The sequence below is a fragment of the Orycteropus afer genome, unplaced genomic scaffold, assembly GCF_000298275.1.
Source record: "Orycteropus afer afer isolate SDZICR_OR568_19922 unplaced genomic scaffold, OryAfe1.0 scaffold00104, whole genome shotgun sequence".
NCBI lineage: Eukaryota > Metazoa > Chordata > Mammalia > Tubulidentata > Orycteropodidae > Orycteropus > Orycteropus afer.
The window spans coordinates 9,770,643-9,777,881 of record NW_006921691.1 but is presented as its reverse complement, the minus strand read 5'-3'; the positions used below and the strand labels follow the sequence as shown (position 1 = coordinate 9,777,881).

Genomic DNA, 7,239 nt, shown 5'->3' with positions numbered 1-7,239 from the left:
CTCTTCTAATATCCATTTTGGTCTTTTATTCCTTTCCTGTCTTTTTAATGACCTTTTGCTTTCTTCACATATGATATTCTTGATGTCATCCCACAACTCATCTGATCTTTAGTCACTGATATTCAATGTGTCAAATCTATTCAGATAGTCTCTAAATTCAGATGGCATGTAATCAAGGTCAAAGTTTAGCTCTTACAGACTCATTTTAATTTTCTTCAGCTTCAACTTGAACTTGCATAAGAGCAATTGATGGTCAGCCCTGGCCTTGTTTTGACTCATGATATTGAGCTTCTCTATCACCTCTTTCCACATATGCAGTCAATCTGATTCCTGTGTATTCCATGTGGCAAGGTCCATGTGCATGGCCACCATTTATGTTTTGAAAAAAGGTATATGCAATAAATAAGTTGTTGGTCTTGCAAAATTCTATCATGCTGTCTCTGGCGTCATTTCCATCACCAGGGCCACATTTTGTATATGCACGTATGACTTTATATATATATATATATATATATATATATATATATATATATATAGTGTGTGTGTGTATATGTGTGTGTATATACATATGATATATATATGTATGTGTGTGTGTATATATGTATACACACAAATGAGTATATGTGCAGCATTTACAAATATGTATGTAGAAATATCCACCACACTCATATTAAGGCAAGGAGCTCTGGTGGCACAGTGTCTAAGGCATTTTGAGTAGAGTTGACCTAAATGACAGGGATGAAGCAAAGCTTTCAGGACCTTCATTTGCTAATGTTGCATGACTAATAGTGAGACGAAACAGCTGCAAATGTCCATTAATATTCAGAATGTAGAATGTATGACCTACGAATATATGAAAATTGGAAGTTGTGAAAAATAAAACGGAACTCTAAAGATTGATATCCTAGGCTGAAATGGAGTAGTATTGGCTATTTTGAATTAGACAATCATATGGTCTACTACGCCATGAATGACAACCTGAAGAGGAATGCAGTCCCATTTCTCATCTAAAAACGTAAAAAAATAAAATAAAATAAAATAAATTCCAGATCTCTCCTTATGTACAATGTTGTCAGTGAAAAGATAATATATACCACACAAGGAAGACCAGTTAATACCACTATTAACTTATTAATTTATGCCAAAACCACTGAAGCCAAAGATGAAGAAATTGTTGTTGTTGTTATGTGTCGTCGAGTCAGACCCAACTCATATGCAATCTGAAATTGACCAAGCATTCAATCAAGATGTATTGATAATTACTGGGGACTGGAATGTGAGAACAGGAAACAAAGCAATATAAGTAGTTGGAAAATAAAGCTTTTGTGAAAGAAATTACTCCAGAGAAGTCATGATAGAATTTTGTAAGATCAATGACTAATTCACTGTAAATACCTTTTTACAACAACATAAATAACTACACGTGGACCTCACCAGTTTGAATAGACAAATTTATTACATCTGTGGAAAGAGGTGATAAAGCAGCTCAATATCATCAGTTATAACAAGGCCAGGGGCTGACTGTGGAGCAGATCATCAATTGCTCTGATGCAAGTTCAAAGTGAAGCTGAAGAAAATTAAAACAAGTCCACGAGAGCCAAAATTCGACCATGAATCCCACCTGAAGTTAGAGACCATCTAAAGAATAGATTTGATACAGTGAACACCAATGACTGAAGACCAGTTGAGTTGTGGGATGACATCAAGAATATCATACATGAAGAAAGCAAAAGGTCATTAAAAAGATAGGAAAGGAAGAAAAGACCAAAATAGTTATCGGAGGAGACTGAAACTTGCCCTTGAATGGAGAGTAGCTAAAGTGAAGGGAAGAAATGATGAGATAAAAGAGGTGAATAGAAGATTGTAAAGGGCAGCTAGAAAAGACAAAGTAAAGTATTATGATGAAATGTGTAAAGACGTGGATTTGGAAAACCAAAAGGAACGAACATGCTCAGCATTTCTCAGGCTGTAAGAAATGAAGAAAAAGTTTAAGCCTCAAGTTGCCTATACTAAAGGATTCTATGGGCAAAATACTGAATGATGCAGGAAGCTTCAAAAGAAGATGGAAGGATTACAGAGAGTCATTGTACCAAAAATAATTGGTTGGCACTCAGTCATTTCAGGAGGTAGCATATGATCAAGAACCTACAGCACTGAAGGAAGAAGTCCAAGCTGCAGTGAAGGAACTAGTGATAAACAAGGTTCCAAGAATTGATGGAATACCCATTGAGATATTTCAAGAAATGTATACAGCTCTGGAGACACTTCCTCATTTATATATATTTATTTCTATATATTTATATATGACATTTGGAAGACAGCTATCTGGTCAACTGACTAGAAGAGATCCATGTTTGTGCCCAAAGAATGGTGATGCAACAGAATGTGGAAATTATGGAACAATATCATTAATATCAAATGCAAGTAAAATTTTGCTGAATACAATTCAAAAACCTGTATTGACAGGGAACCACCAGAAATTCAAGTCAGATTCAGAAAAGGATGTGGAACGCGGATATCACTGCTGATTATCAGATGGATTCTGGCTGAAAGCCAAGAATACCAGAAAGATGTTTACCTGTCCTTATTGACTGTGCAAAGGTATTTAACTGTGTGGATCATAACAAATTATGGATAACATTGCTAAGAATAGGGATTCCAGAACACTTAGTAATACTCATGAGAAACTTGTACATAGACCAAGAGGTAAGCATTTGAACAGAAAAAGGAGATACTGCCTGGTTTAAAATCAGAAGGGTGTGCATCAGAGTTGCATCCTTTCATGATACTTATTCACTCAGATTATTTGCTGAGCAAGTAATATGAGAAGCTGGACTATATAAAGAAGAACGCACCATCTGGATCAGAGGAAGACTAATTAACAACCTGTGATATACAGATGACACAATCTTGCCTGCTGCAAGTGAAGAAGACTTGAAACACTAATGAAAATCAAAGACTACAGCCTTCACTGTGGATTACACCTCAACATTTAAATAAATAAATAAATGGATGAATGAATGAATGAATTCCTCATAATTAGTCCAATAAACAACATCACAATAAATGGAGAAAAGACTGAAGTTGTCAGAAATTTCATTTCGATTCACAGTCAACACCCTGGAAGCAGCAGTCAAGAAATCAAAGGACATGCTGTATTGGACAAATCTGCTACAAAAGACTTCTTTTAAGTGCTGAAGAACAACGATGTCACATGGAAGATTAAGATGTGTCTGACATAAGCCATGGTTATCTTTGTTGTTGTTGTTATATGCCGTCGAGTTGGCCCTGACTCATAATGACCCCTCCTTGGGTTTCCGAGGCAGTATCACTATGGAAGTAGGATTGCCCAACCTTCCTTCCGAGGAGTGGCTGGTGGGTTTGAACCACCAGCCTTCTGGTTAGCAGTCAAGTGCCTTAGGCACTATGCTACCAGAGCTCCTTAGTAGCCTCATATGTGTGAGAGGTGGACAATGAATAAGGAAGACTGAGAAGGAATTAATGGCTTCGGATTGTGTTGTTGGTAAAGAATACTGAAAACAGCATGGATAGTCAGAAGAACTAACAAATTTGTCCCAGGGGGAGTGCAGCCAGGGTGCTCCTTGGAAGCAAGAGCGGCCAGACTTCATCTCACCTACTTTGGTCATGTTGTCAAAAGAGACCACTCCTTGGAGAAGGATACCAAGCTTGATAAAGCGGAGGGTCAATGAAAAAGGGGAAGGCCCTCGTGAGATGGAATGACACAGTGACTGCAATAACGGGCTCAGGCTAGGTAGCAGGGATTGTGAGGCTGGCACAGGAGTGGGCAGTGTTTCATTTTGTTGTACATAGGGTCACTATGAGTTGGAGCTGACTTGATGGCACCTAACAACAACTATCTAGTTAGTGACTCTTTCTTCCTCTCTCTACTATTTCTTTCTTTGCATAAGACTATTCTTGACTTTTTGTAACAGTGGTCTCATACAGTATTTGTCTTTTTGTGGCCTGACTCAGCATAATGTCCTACAATTTCATCCATGTTGTGAGATGTCTTACAGACTCATCATTATTCTTTATTGTTGCGTAGTATTCCATTGTATGTATATACCACAGTTTGTTTATCCGTATCATCTGTTAATGGACACTTAGGCTATTTCCACCTTTTTGCTATTGTAAATAATGCTGTGATGAACATGGGTGTGCATATGTCTATTCATGTCATAGCTCTTGTTTCCCTAGGAAATATAGTTAAGAATGAGACTGTGATTTCTATTTCTAAGTTTCTAAGGAAGCACCATATTGTTTTCCATACTGGTTGCACCATTTTGCAGTCCTATCAGAAGTGTGTAAGAGTTCCAATCTCCCCACAGTTTTGCTACAGAGCACTTGTTGTTCTCTGTTTGTTTTTTTTTTTTTTTTTTCCCTCTTATTCTGGAATTCCAATCAGGAGTATGTTGTTTCTAAAAGAAACATCATCCCATATATCTTAGGTTTTTTTTTTTTTTCCCCCTGATCAGTGCCATTAGTGCTGGGGTGAAATGGTATCTCACTGTAGTTTTGATTTGCATGTCTCCAATGGCTAACGATCATGAGCATTTTTTCATGGGTTTGTTAGCCACCTTAATGTCTTCTATGGTGAAATGTCTTCATGTTCTTTGCTCATTCTTAATCTAGTTTATCTTTTTGTTGATGAGCTGTTGAAGTTTTCTATAAAATATTACATCCTTATCAGATACACCTAGCCAAAAGTTATTTTTCCCCCCCAGTCTATAGGTTCTCCTTTTACTCTTTTGGTAAAGTCTCTGGATAAGCGTAAGTGCTCAATTTGTAGGAGATGGAGTTATCCAGTTTATCTTCTGCTGTTCATTTTTAGCTACATTTCATATTCTATTTATGACACATGTTAGGGTCCCTAGTATTGTCCCTACTTTTTCTTTCATAATCTTTATGGTTTTAGGTTTTACATTTCGGTCTTTGATCCATTTTGAGTTAATTTCTGTCTATGGTATGAGGTATGGATCTTATTTCATTTTTCTTCAATGGATAGCCAGTTTATAATATATAGCAAAATACTATGCCTTTCCCTGTGGGATCACATTAATGGTGAGGTTCTAAATCTCTGGTACCTTAATTTTTTTTTTATTATAAGCATGTATTATTTTTAGAAATAAAAAATAGTGAAATGCAGTATATTCTAAGGTTCCTATCTTCTTCCAAAAACAAGAGCTTATTTGCTGGTTACACTTGAAAACTTGAGCCAAAATGGAGTTTTGAGGAGCAAAGACTTAAAGAATACTGGTTTAAGGAGGGGAAAGACAGCGAAAGGGGAAATGGTAGTTTGTGATTTAATCTAATTTGTGATGAGGGTGTGGAAAGTGGAAATAGGATTTAAAAAAAGAAAGAAAACATGCTATGCTATCTTTTTTTACATGCATAATGTTGGTTGAGACACCTAACCAGAGGGAATTCTTAGGGACATTAGGTGTGCTCCAGCACACTTACTTTTTCATTTACCTCTACCCATGTCAACAGCCTGGCTTTAAGGGCTTGTAAAATGATGAAGGAATCATCATTAATGAACATATTAAATTAATAAATAAGTAAATAAATCACTAACAAATCCAGAGTCTAAAAAATGTTATTATATCTTTTGGCAATGAAATAGCTACAAGTGAGTTTTGTTTCTTTCTTTATTTGTTCTTCCTCCACCCCCACCCCCCAGGAAGTCATAGTTATTGGAAAGGACCTTATCAACTGTAATTCTATGCCTTCCTTTTACAGATGAGTAAACTAATAAGGCTTGATATTAATCAACTTATCGCTGCAGGCATTCTAGAGCATCTCATTAGCCCAATGGTTACAATAAATGCCATCTACCAGTGCTGATGACCTTCTGCCTTAAAGCTTCATTGCAGGTATCCAATTGCTTACTCAACTGTTCACTTGGAGTCTGCAACACCTCAAACATAACCTGTCTAAAACAAAACTCTTGATCTCTAACCTTCCCATACCCCACTGTCTCTATTCCCATCCATGCCTGAATAAATATAAATATAGACACGTACATTCTCTGTCAGATCAAAACCTGGTTTATCATTCTTATTTTTCTCTCTTACCAATTACATCTAATTTACCAGCAAGTCTTTTAAAATTATACCTTCAATCTGACCTCTTCTCATCATTTTCCCCATGTGATGCAATGAATTATTTAATATGGCTCTTCTAGCCATGGTCTTTGTGACAACCACTAGATGACTGGGAGGGACTATGCAATATGAGGTACTTGTGGCTCACCAAGGGGATTAGATAGCTTGTTAATAATATAAATAAGTTACATGTTACCCTTGTGTGGGTTATTGTTATTGTCATATGCCTTCTAGTTGGACCTGACTCATAGCGACCCCTCCTTGGGTTTCCGAGGCAGTATCATTACGAAGTAGATTGCCCCATCTTCCTTCTGAGGAGTGGCTGGTAGGTTTGAACTGCCAGCCTTCTGGTTAGCAGTCAAATGCCTTAGGCACTATACCACCAGAGCTCCCCCTGTGTGGGTGGGACAATGCAAATAAGACGTATGGAACCTTAACATGGGGATTGGTGTTTTGCCATCCACCAAGCTTAAAATTAGCCATCCTGGAGGCAGAGAGAGATTATCACACTAGCATGAAGAAAGAAGAGCCATGATAAAGAAAATCCTAGCCAAGGGACTGCAACAACATACCAAAGAATAATACATTATCACCAAGTGGGGTTCATACCAGGTATGCAAGGATAGTTCAACATTAGAAAAACACTCACCTTAACCTACTACATAAGTAAAATAAAGGAAAAGAACCACATGATCATTTCATTTGATGCAGAAAAGTCATTTGATAAAATCCAACATCCAATCTTGATAAAAAACTCTCAGAAAAATAGGAATAGCAGGGAAACTCCTCCACATAATAAAAGGCATATATGCAAAACAAACAGTCAACATTATTCTCAAGGGAGAGAGACTGAAACCATTCCCTCTGCAAACCAGAACCAGAGAAGGATGCCCTCTATCACTATTTCTATTCAACACTGTGGTGTAGTAAATTATTTAGTGTGGCTTTTCTACCCATAAGTCTTTGCAAACTCCAAGGTGGGATTTTCTATGAGCAACTGAGGAGCTCCTGATTGCTGAAGTTGTCCACCTGGAGTATTTCTGTTGGGAGTGGCACAAAACAGTGTTCTGGGTGGTGCCCACTCTCTCTCAGGTGCTTAGAGTTCTGATGCTAT

General features: G+C 37.3%; 1 protein-coding gene across 1 annotated transcript in view; it reads right to left on the bottom strand.

Annotated features, from left to right (window-relative positions):
- IQGAP2 (IQ motif containing GTPase activating protein 2) overlaps positions 1-7,239 on the bottom strand; it is a 439,708-nt gene that overhangs the window by 274,977 nt on the left and 157,492 nt on the right. The gene's annotated exons all lie outside the window — the stretch shown is intronic.